Below are 12485 nucleotides of genomic sequence, written 5' to 3'. Positions count from 1 at the left end.
GATTTATTGAAGAACGTGTTACCGGCTCCAGATCTGTGCTGGATACGGTACCAGAAGTCAGTACATCGGAATCCATGCCGTTAATGAAAATCGAATCGGGAAAGTACCGCGTTGAACAGAGAATCAGAATCAGGTTTATTATCATCGGCATGTGACGGGAAATTTGTTAACGTAGCTGCAGCAGTTCAATGCAATACATAATCTAGCAGAGAGAGAAAATAATAATAATAACAACAAATGAAATAAAACATAATAATAAATACACAAGTAAACCAATTACCTATATTGAATAGATTATGAAAATATGTAAAAACAGAAATACTGTATATTAATAAAGTGAGTTAGTGTTCTAAGCTTCAAAGTCAATTAGTGATTCTGATTGCAGAGGGGAAGAAGCTGTTCCTGAACCGCTGAATGTGTGTTTCTGTCTCATAACCTTAGACACCCAAGGTCAACCTTAATATCCGGTGCTATCTGTGTCGACGTTGCTCCTTTGCAGATTGGAAGAATTTTCATCGGCAGTGTCATGACGGTCAATTATCGTCCCTCATTAATGAGCTGTCCTGACTGTGTGAGGCTGATGACGTGAATTGCCGGACAGCGGGTTGCAATGAGAATATTTAGGCTGCAATTGGTTCGTTCAGTGAGGGCACAAACTGGACAAAAATGGTTTATTTTGAATAAACAGGAATGCAGGAATGTGTGAGGTCATGTACTTCGTTGGGATTAAAATAAAGGACGATCGGTTGTCCACGAAACAGACATGGAGAGCCTATGGGTGTATCAGGTATTTTGCAAGGCAACTGCAGATTGTCAACTGAACACATTTGGGGCAGCGCTCAGACAGCATCCAGTGTGTTAAATTTTATTGGCACACTACACGCTGCTGCTTGTAGTGTGAGCGCTGCGAGCAGGGTTCGAACCTGCGCAGGGAATCCCCATTGGATTTCAAGTCCAACGCCTTAACCACTCGGCCATCGCAGCTCCATCAATTTTCAGCACCTACCGTAGCACTACACCTGAAGTGAGGGTTGTACTTAATTTATTTTCGGTAACGGAGATGATGAATCGATCATGCTTTGCGCTTGTCCTGCAGCCGGTAGCAAAGGGAACATTTCGCTGGTAGAGGAAAGAATAAATTCAATTAAATACCAACAAATTCTGGAAGCAAAGATCACACCGTCTGTAAAAAAGCTGAAGATGAAAGGAGGATGGCTTCTACAACAGGATAATGATCCTAAACACACCTCAAAATCCACAAAGGACTACTTCAAGAGGTACAAGCTGAAGATTTTGCCATGGCCCTCACAATCCCCCGACTTAAACATCATCAGAAATCTGTGGACAGACCTCAAAAGAGCAGTGAATGCAAGATGGCCCAAGCATCTCACATAGCGGGAATCCTTTTGCAAGGAAGAATGGACGCATATCCTCCAAACAAAAATTGAAAGACTCCTAGCTGGCTACAGAAACCCTGTACAAGGTGTGATACTTGCCAAAGTGGGTGTTACTAAGTACTGACCATGCAGGGTGCCCAAACCTTTGCTTCGGCCCCTTTTCCTTTTATCTTATTTTGAAACTGTAAAAGATGGAAATAAAAAAAAGTAATCTTCCTTAAAATATTAACGAAATGTGTCATCTTTAACTTTATGCCTTTTGGAAATCAGGTCATCTTTTATTCGCTTAGATGTTGACAGTAACAGAAATTTTGACCGGGGTGCCCAAACCTTTGAATGCCACCGTATCTTTCCTTCCAATGTGCATCATCGTACCAACACGATAATCTATTTGAACAATCTTCTCCCATTCTCCTCAACTCATCTTTGACCTTAAATGTGTTTGAATCTTTTGATTTTTTGAACACGTTGAAGTCAGGCTACCTTTCTTATATTTTCTTTTCTTTAGCCTCGCTTCCTTCTTTCAGAGTGGAGTAACAATCCCAATTTTCCAACCATCAGGATCTATTCTAGAATGTAATGATACGTGAAGGGTTACTATTATTGCCTCGAGAATCTTCAGTTCCCCCTTTTAGAACCCTGGGGTGTAGTCCAACTGGTCCCGTTGACATACAGCTTCAGAGCTTTCAGCTTCACAGGCACCTTCTCCAGAGTCATAACATCCACTCTCACTGATGCCCTCTGACACACGTTCATCGGTGCCATTATGCTGGAGTCTTCCACAGAGCAGAATATTCATTCAGTTCGTCCGTCTTTTCTTTCCCCCCATTACTGCTTCTTCCGCGTCATTTTCCAGCTTTCTGACATCCACTCTCGCATCCCTTTTATTCTTCATATGTCCGAAAAAATGATATTTTCTCTAATATTAGCCATTTAATTTTTTCCTCTCATCAAATTTTGTTTGCTTTCTTTTGTAACTTGAAAGCATCCCAAACCTGTAGCTTCCCACTAATGCTTGCTATGCTATAAGCCCTCACTTTTGCCTTTATGCTGCCTTTACTTTCCAGTATCAGCCACTGTTGCCTCATTCTCCCTATCGAATATTTATTCTTATTTGTGATGCATCTATCCTGCGCCTTTCCAATTGCCCCTAGAAAACCAGCCCTGCTGGATCTGCCGTTAACCCTGCTGGTTCCCCTTTCCAATCGACTTGGCCAGCCCTAGACTTAGGTCGCTGTTGTTTTCTGCGAGTGACAGGGTCGAGGACTGTTATCGTCCCTGACGTTATTCTCTGCGAATGACGTGGTCGGGAACTGTTATTGCTGTTGTGTTTCCATGCGAGTGACGGGGTCGAGGATTGTTATCGTCCCTGACTTCTTTCTGCCACTGATGTTTTGGGGGGACTGCTATTGTCGCTATTATTATTTTATTGCTCGGGGCGAGGAGACAGTTTGGGGTTTGTGAGATTTGTTTCATTTCCTTTTTCGTGCCGGGGTTGATGTCTGTCCTTACATCAACACCCATGACCTGTCTGGATTCAGTTGTTGTCCGGAAAGACAAATATCAGAGTTGTATTGTACATGCAGGCTTTGAGAATAATATTAACCGTTTGCACCTTTCTATTCTCCTCACTCGTGCCACTGCAGTTCCACTTACTGCATGGAATACTCATACGTCTAATTTTAGATTCTCGCTCTCAGACTGCAGGATAAAATCGATCACATTACAATCACTGACTCTGAAGCATTCCTGTATACTAATCTACCTGGTCAAAGCACAACACAACACACAATCCGCAACTGTCTTTTCCTAATGGGCTCAACCACAATGTACTCTAAAAAAACCATCCAGTAGGCATTCCCAAACTACCTGAATGTGGAGATCCTACAATGACCATCGTAATATTGCCATTTTCACATGCCTTGTGCATCTCCCGTTGTCATTTGTACTCAACGTCGACTGCTAGAGGCCTGCATATAACTTCCATCTTCTGATCCTATGTTATCTCTCACTAAGGATTTTTTAAAATTTTCTGTACGTCACTATAAATTACAATAAATAAAATAAATAGAAATTTAAAAAAGGGAATTGTTAGTGAGAGTTCATGCGTTCATGTGTTGAGAAATGTCTAAGCTGAGCAGAAAAAGCGGCTCTTAATAAAAATGTGATTTTCTATTTTCAGACTCCTCTACATCCACCACCCCACGCCACACTCCCCCACTCCCCACCCCCGTGGGTAGAAATATGTAGAGGGCATGTTTGGTCTGGTGAAGGTCCTGAATAATGCACCCAGCCTTCTTTTGGCACCGTATTGAGAACATGATATTGGCGAGGCGTGCCCATCACTACAGCACTCTGCCCCTTCTTTCCATCCTACGCATTCGAGCCCCGCCCCACACCAGACTGTGACGCAACGACTGACAATGCTGTCCAGGTACTCCCACAGAAATGCATTTGATTCTTCGACAGCACTCTAAATCGCATTAATGAACAATTATGACGTCTGCACAGTGACCGCGTCAGCATGTTGGGACCAGGATGGATCCGCTGAGATGTCGACGCCCAGGAACCTGAAGTTATTCACCCAGAAGACCATAAGACCATACGGCAAAGGAGCAGAAGTTGGCCATTCGGCCCATCGAGGTTGCTCCGCCATTTCGTCATGAGCTGATCCAATCTCCCCTTTAGTCCCATTCCCCCGCCTTCTCACCATAACCTTTGATGCCCTGACTACTCAGAAACCTATCAATCTCTGCCTTAAATACACCCAGTGACCCGGCCTCCACTGCCGCCCGTGGCAACAAATTCCATAGTTTCACACTTTTGAACCTCCAGTGAGGATTTGCGTTTGTTCACCTGACGCATTCTCCCTGGAGTACAATTAATTCCCTGGACTTACTAAAATTGATGAGAAGGTTGTTGCTTCGGCTCCACCCAACCAGCATATCCATCTGATGCTGAGACGCCTGGTGTCATTTGAAACGGGATTGCCTGCAGAGTCAACGTAAACGATGTGTTCCTCCAAGTTCCGAGTGCAGCATGGGTAGCAGGGAAAGTCACCGCCTCCTCGATGCTTCACCCGTCCCAGTCATTGATCAGCAGTACAGTCAACGCAATGGCTTTTCTTCCGGGCCACCCGGTGTGAGTGACTGTGTGTAATCAGTCCTTGGTCGTTGCTGAAATGGTTCAGTGTCTACAGAATGGAGCAGCGAGTGGCGTCACGGAGAACGACACTCTTCAGAAAGGGTTTGCACATTTCAATGCAAACTCAGGATGGGCTGAGACTGTCACTTTCACGTGATTGGTTTCAGCTCGGTATGTTGTCAGACATTCCTGGTATTCGTCTCAGGGTTGGCTTATAATTAGTGATCACATCCACAGACTCCAAACAGAACACAACCTAGTCGCGGTGTGAAGGCTTGCCTTGCTCAGTAACCTGGAGAGCGAAGCTGGCTGGAGTTAGGAGTTGATGCTTTGACTCTTGGTAGGGTCACTCAAGCCAAACAGGTCAAATGGTGGAGGGCAGACTGAGAGTGTTCCCCCGCTCCCTCAATTTCCAGGGTTCAGCTCAGAGATAACAAGCCGAACTGGTCAACGAAAACTTCAGTGAAACATACGTCTACATATGTATCCGCCTGTATTTCTGAATCGCTACCCGGGACTTGGCAGGCAATTACGCAAACCGAGAGGACGCTACAGACACGATGAATGAATCCCTGAACGTCGCCGACTGACAGGGATGAAGGATCTTCAGCGCGGCCCCGAAAAGCCAGCGGCGAGACTGGCAGTAAGTTATGAAATTAGTCAGCTCCGCCCTAGGGACAGGCCTCCGTTGTGTCCAGAACATCTTCATGTAGCGGTGCCTCAGAAAGGTGGCGACCGTCATTAAGGACTTCATCACCCAGGACATTCCTCTTCTCACTGTTACCATCAGGAAGGAGGTACAGAAGCCTAAAGCCACACACTCAGCGATTCAGGAACCAGTTCTTCCCCTCTGTCATCCAATGTCTAAATGGACATTGAACCTATGAACACTGCATCACTCTTTTATCTGTTTTGCTCTATTTTTAATTTAACAATTTTACTGTAATTGAATGTTTGATTGATTTTTACTTCTATATTTATCATGTATTGATTGTACTGCTGCCGCTAATTTAACAGATTTCTCGACCTACGTCCCAAGTATTAAACCCGAATCTGATTCTGATTTTGAAGTAAGTCACATCCGTAAGACAGATGTTGGTGTAGATCAGAACTGGGAATCTCAATCTGGATCAGCAGAAAATGAGTTCAGTGGTAAAATTCCAGCTCTCGAAATCCCAGGCGTTTGGCACAACAATGTGACCGGAATGAGCAGTTTCGCTTGCAACCTAATTTCTGCCCGCACCGAATCGCAACCCTATGAAGTGTATAAGCCGATATTCTATGCAAGTTAGAGGCACTTGTGTCCTGGTCGGAAAAAGGGAAGAGGTTAAACTATATAAGTTCACTCGCCAGTTTCTCGTTCTTTGACATTAATGTCTACAGCGCTCATCAACATGCAGACCCATCGTTTTCCAAAGACTGCTGCGCTGTTTCCATTTTACACCTATTTCCACAACAGAGTGTAACAGCAACACAGTCTCCCAACTCCTACACTGACCTCCTGAGGCCAGCGTGCCGAACACCTTTCCCACAGTCTCTCTGCACATGAGACGGGTTTCAGCAAACTATGCCCTTTTCCGACTCTCTCTCCCTGCTGATTTCACTCCCCGGTGCTCTATCATTCCTAGAATAAATACTCAGCTGGTTTGACATTCCAAAATGTGACACCTCAAACTTACCTTCCCTGAAAACTATTTCCAATTCCTTCTTCAGTGTTTCTGTTTGATATAGGCAATTCTCTCGAGTGTCAATGCAAAAATCGTGAAGCAAATCGCTGATAATATCCAATAACGGGGCTCGTCCGGGATTTGAACCCGGGACCTCTCGCATATGCTTTTTTCACCCGAAGCGAGAATCATACCACTAGACCAACGAGCCCGCATTCGCAGATTGCATCACAACTGAACTCCGAAGCCATTTAAAGTTAATTGGTGGAAAACCCGTTGTCCTTTCCGTTGTTCAGACGACGACGTGATGTCGAAATATGTTGGGCCCGTATTGCTTTGAGATTACAAGAGTATCCGTTACTTGATTCAGTCCGATTAGGAATATAACGGACCCTGATGTAGTGCACGTCAGAATGCGTTTGCCAATGGAAGGGACCCAAACATGGGACACTAGTTCAAAACGCAAACTCCAAGCATATTTTTCTCGCATAAGGTGATGCTTGTCAGAAATTTCCTGTCCCGGCGGCTGGTGGACGGTGGATCATTAGAATTACTTCAGGCGCGTATACAGAAGTATTTGTTCCATGAACAGCGGAGACGTTTGATAAATGGCACACAAAAAGAACTTTATTCAGGACGAATTTTCACACGTCGATGCTGTCTGGCCCGCTGAGTTCCTCCAGCCTGTTGTGAGCGTTTCGCAAGTTCGTCTAACATTCTGCTGATCATCCTTTCACTGACAAGCATTATTCTGTCACGTGACCTTCCAACTCATGTCACGTCACCTTCCGACTTTACTCTCTGTATTTACCTCTTTTCGGTGCAGCTAGGTCGAAACTCAGAAGAGGATTCCCATTCAAACTGTAAAATCTACCATCTACATTCCCCCACTCCACGTCGAGTATGATCACCATCGCCGATGACATCACCACATTGCTGTTTGGGTAAAAACTGTTATGGCGATGTGTACAAAGAGAGAGTGTACAAAGGATGATTCATATCTTGCTGACAGTCGAGGGGAAAAGGAGAAGATCGTGAAAGTCAACAGGATGTGGATATTTGCTCAATGACAGAAACTTTCCTTCAGCCATTCTGCGTGTAAAACGAAGAAAACAAAGAACGAAAGTGAGGAAGAATGACGAATTGTTATGGACGGGATTGGAAACTACCTCTCCAGTGGAAACTGCGACCTGAACACAAAGTCTTACATCACTAATCTCTCCTGGCCATGTGGATGAACTTGTGGTTAATTTCATTACAGCAGCCAAACAAAGGATTCATGTGCTCTCAAGTTTCCGGGGATGGGGTCGGAGAAAAGTAACTCTTTTTGCAGCTTGCTGCTACTGTTTAGAGGAAGGTGGTGTTTGTTTTGTCAGAGAAGCTGAGAATAGAATCAAATGGACGGTGTACAAGTCACAAGAACACTGAGCAGCATAGAGACACGTGAGACTCCAGATACGGAAAGCCGGATCAAAAATAACATATTGATGCAAGCAGGCAACTACTTGTACGGAGAGGAATGGACGGTGAATATTTTGTGTCCAGGATCTTTCTCAAGTCTTTCAACAGCCATTATAAATGAGACTGAGGTTTAAGAGGGACGATGGGCTGGGGAAGGCGTGAATTCCCTCTGGATATCACTCCTGCCCAACCCTGTTCATTATATCATCCTGAAAGTAAATCCCCCAAAGCTTCCCTCCAAGTACCTGCGTTCTGAGGTTATCACCCGGGATCCCCCTTTCACTTTAGACAGGATCATAATAAAACAGGTGCATTTGTCGGCTATTCAGCCTCTCAAACCAGTCCTGACAGTCGATACTATCCATGGATCTTTACCATCTCGCAACTTCTCTCCTGTTCCAGGCCCCCATTGGTCTGAATCCTCCAGACTTTGAAAATGTATCCCCTTCCGCATTATGTACAGCCATTGATCTAATCTCAGCAAACATCTAAGGGACAGAATTGCAGATATTCACTCTTTTTCACGAGAGGAAATTGCGATATAACTCAGTTGTCAATCGGCCCCATTATGTCCGCTTGTTGAAAGCTCTATTGCAAGTGGATACATATCCCTTGGGTGCGGTAAGTGGAGATTACACGGAATCCCCGGGATCTCAGATATTTAACGCGTATGTTCCAGTTTCCTCAAACATCCCAAATATATGTGTGATTTCGGTTTGTTTTATGTGTCGCTTTAAATGCAGGTGAGCGGCAGACCGTGGATTAGAACAAGTGGGAATGTAAGGGGAATATGAAGGGTTGGGGCATATTTAGTTTTAAAATAGACCTGGATGGCTGGCGAGGAGTCAATAGGTTGAAGAGCCTATTTTCATGCTGTGTGTTTCTCTGCCTCCCTCTCAACATCTACCCGGCTGTGTCCTCTCAGGTTCTGTCTGGTTCAAATAGGTCACCCCTCACTCTGTAATCTTTAGCCTTTCGTGATAAGAGCACACCTTTGATCCAGGAATTCGCTGAGGTGATAGGTTCTGAACAGTCAACGTGAACGTATTCTCTCTGAAATAGGGAATTCAGAACCGTACATAGTAGTCGAGGTGTGCCTGTGTTAATACTCTGCACAGTTGTATTTCTAATCTCCAGCCCTGTTGTAATAAATATCACAGTGTTATTTGATGCACCATCATACTAACTTTTCTATATCTCACACGCAAGGATATCTCAATCCCTCTGAATTTCACTTCTGTGTGATATTCTCCACTTGATGCTTCTTCCCTCAATCACTAACCTCCATGTACCGACTTTTCATTTACTCTTTATATCTATCAGTACGCAGGTTGCAAGTTGCAACCGGCCCCCTGACCTCTTTTCGGGTTATCATCAAACTTGGATATACTCTCTAAGTCATGCTTACAAGTGGAAATACAGACGATGTCCTTGTCGGGTACTGGCCGAATCGAAGCGACGAAACCCGAGCTCGAGTGCTTATGGAAGTAACAGAAAGCGAGGAATGACCCAAGGTTTTGTCCATTTAAGAAACTGGACAGATCGAAATGGCCCGTTGTCGGAGTCGCCGGCGAGGGACCGTTCGGCTCTGCTCGCTTCTCCGCGGGCTGAGCTCGTCTCTGTGTTGGCCTGAGACTGTGGCCTGCAACTGGTGGATTCTTGTCCGGCTGCAGTGATGCCTGACTTTGTGGCCCTGAGTTGTGATTCCTGTTTCCGTGCTTTTATTTTTGAACGATCTCTCTCTCTCTCTCTCTCTCTCTCTCTCTCTCTCTCTCTCTCTCTCTCTCTCTCTCTCTCTCTCTCTCTCTCTCTCTCTCTCTCTCTCTCTCTCTCTCTCTCTCTCTCTCTCTCTCTCTCTCTCTCTCTCTCTCTCTCTCCACACACTGGGTGTTTGACTGTCCTCTTTTGTTTTAATGAGTTTCATTAGGTTTCTTTTCCGCATGTACGGAGACGAATCCCAAGGCTGTATAAAGTCTGCACACTCTGATAATAAATTAAATGACAGACGCAGAGAGAGCGAAAAAGCGAAACTATTCGCCATCGCTTGTTTTGTCGACATTTACGCCAACCCTCTTGCCCCCAAGATACTGTGGAGGCATTACTAGTGATCCTTCGAGAAGCACAGTATTTTCGAATAGTATTGGGACTCAGTGTTTGGGACGATGTTGCAGTTCTTTATTAACGATGAAGTTTTGCGGCACTTCGAGGCACACAATAAAATAGGCCAAACTCAGCACGATTTCCTCAAGGAACAATCTAGCCTGATAAATTGTTTGGAATTCATTGAGGAAATAACAGGCAGAATAAACAAAGGAAAGACACTAAATTTTGCTTACTGGAATTTCAGTACTCGTTTACAAAGCGTAGCGCATACGTCTGATAAACAAAAGATAAACGCCCCTCATGATACAGCAGAGATACAGCCATAGATAGACGAATGGCTGACTGGGTGGAGGCAAACAGTGAGAATAAAGAGGACTTGGCTATCGGTTACTAGTCGGTATTAGGGCTGCACCTTTTCACAGTATATGTCAGTAATCGGGATGACGTAATTGGTGGCTTTGCGTCAAAATCTGAGGAAAATCCAAATATCGGTTGAAAGGTCGGTGGTCTTGCGAAAGCAGAAAGTGTGTGGAAGACCTTGGGCAGATGACGAGACGGGCAATGAAGTGACAGATGGACTATACCGCAGGGAATTGTATGGAAATGCACTGAGCTCGAAGTAATCTAGACGAAGACTATCCTCTAATCGGGACAAATCGGCAAAGAAGAGGTGTAACAGGAGTTTGGAGACTTAGTGCGGATTCTCTAAAGATTCATTGCCAGTTTGAGACGGCAGTGAGGAAGGTAAATGCAATGTCAGCGTTTATTCCAAAAGAAATAGAAAATAAAAACAAATGTGTAATGCTGAGCCTTTGTTAGGTTTCGGTGAGACCGCACTTGGAATCTGGTGAACGGTTTGCGTCCCTTATCTAAAACGGATGTGCCGGCAAAGGTCAGAGTCCAGAGGACGGTCACGAGATTGATGCCAGGAAGGGAAGAGTTATATATGAGGATTATTTTAGGACCCTGGGCTTGGTCGCTGGAATGTGGAAGAATGAGACCGGGATCTCATTGAAATCAATCGAATATTATCAGGCTGAATTAGAATGGACATGGAGAGGATTTTCATGTAGTGCTAGACTCGGTGGCCAGCGGGCACAAACTCAAATAAGGGCATCCAATTAGAAAAGGGACGATAAACAAATTATGTAGCCAGAAAGTTATGGATTTGTGGAATTTATTGCCACGGAAAGCCGTGAAGGGCAAGTAATTGGGTACATTTAAAGTGGAGGTTGAAGAGGTGGACAGGTAATAAGGGAGTCAACTGTGTCGAGGAGAAAGCAGGGGAATGGAGTTGAGAGGAGTGATATGTATGACCATAAGACCATAAGACATAGGAGCAGAATTAGGCCATCTGGCCCATCGAGTCTGCTCCGTCATTTAATCGTGGCTGATCCTTTCTTATTCTCTCCTCATGAACTCCAGATCCCAGCCCTCTCCCCGTACCCTTTAGTGTCATTTCCAGTTAAACACTTATCAATCTCTGCCTTAAATACACCCAACGACCTGGCCTGCATAACTGGATGTGGCAATACATTTCACAAATTCATTAGCCTTTGGCTAAGAGATTTCTCTCCATCCCGGTTTTGAAAGGGCGCCCCTCTATCCTGATGCTGTGCCATCTTGTCCTAGACTCCCCCACCATGGGAATCGCCCTTTCCACATCTACTCTGCCTATCAGTATTCGAATAGTTTCAATGAGGTTCCCCTCTCATCCTTCTGAATTCCGGCGAGTACAGTCCCAAATCCAACGATCATCCTTGTGAACGTCCTCCTGACTCTCCCCAATGTTAGTGCATATTTTATAAACTGAGGGACCCAAAACTATTCACAATACTCAAGGTGAGGCCTCAGGCGTGATGGAATGGCGGAGATCGGTGAGCCGAATAGCCTAATTTTGCTCCTATATCTTGTGGCATCGCGGCCAAATTTGGTGAGAAATTAATGATGAATATTGTTTTTCATGATTCGCATAACAAACCGTCTGGCGTCCCTGTGACTAAATCTGGATGTTTTAAAGTGACAGTTTTAAAGGTGGTCCCTCCCGATAAATATCGGGATGACGAGGGTGGGATTCGAACCCACGCGTGCAGAACACAATGGATTAGCAGTCCATCGCCTTAACCTCTCGGCCACCTCGTCTGCTCTTCTCTCTCTTGTGTTCCGAAATTCTGTATTTATTCACAGCATTGAAAACTTCTGCTTAATGTCCACATATTTCCATGCAGAATCTCTGCCGATTGCTTTGCTCGCCGTGCTTATCAGGAATCCATGGAGGTGGATAAGGACAGTTTAGAGAGATTTATGCCAACCACAGGAAACATTGAAATAGGCATTTTATGGACATTAGACGCTATGGACCTGCTGTGGCATAAGTATCCATTCCCTGCTCTGTAACTCAGTGAAACTGTTTTAAGTTGTAAAATGAGATAAATTTATGTTGAATTAAATAAAATTTCAATAGCGTTGCTATCATTTTGCTCGATTTCAAGTAAACAGATGCTATAGGAATTTGCCATCTGGTTCGGCAATGATGATTTTCCGTGTATTGGGCAAATGCAATAATCCGATAACTACCGCATTAGAACGTGCTGAAGGCAACGTCCGCATCTGCGCAGCCGCAGATCGGAACATCCTAACGCTGAACCGACACAAACACATGGCCGCCCGGTTCTGGAATACCAAACCAACGGCTGAAATAGCTAAAAAGAAA

The 12485-nt window shown here is 44.6% G+C and overlaps 3 non-coding genes across 3 annotated transcripts; all 3 read right to left on the bottom strand.

Annotated features, from left to right (window-relative positions):
* Positions 1-902: 902 nt before the first annotated feature.
* Positions 903-984, bottom strand: trnas-uga (transfer RNA serine (anticodon UGA)). The gene has a single exon. It is a non-coding gene; the product is annotated as a tRNA-Ser (tRNA).
* Positions 985-6334: 5350 nt separating this feature from the next.
* Positions 6335-6419, bottom strand: trnap-cgg (transfer RNA proline (anticodon CGG)). The gene is given in 2 exon segments: positions 6335-6370; positions 6384-6419. It is a non-coding gene; the product is annotated as a tRNA-Pro (tRNA).
* A 5413-nt stretch (positions 6420-11832) lies between these two features.
* Positions 11833-11914, bottom strand: trnas-gcu (transfer RNA serine (anticodon GCU)). The gene has a single exon. It is a non-coding gene; the product is annotated as a tRNA-Ser (tRNA).
* Positions 11915-12485: the final 571 nt, after the last annotated feature.

This window comes from Hemitrygon akajei, unplaced genomic scaffold (assembly GCF_048418815.1).
Source record: "Hemitrygon akajei unplaced genomic scaffold, sHemAka1.3 Scf000122, whole genome shotgun sequence".
In the NCBI taxonomy this organism is placed as follows: Eukaryota; Metazoa; Chordata; class Chondrichthyes; order Myliobatiformes; family Dasyatidae; genus Hemitrygon; species Hemitrygon akajei.
This window is presented reverse-complemented; position numbering and strand designations above follow the sequence as displayed.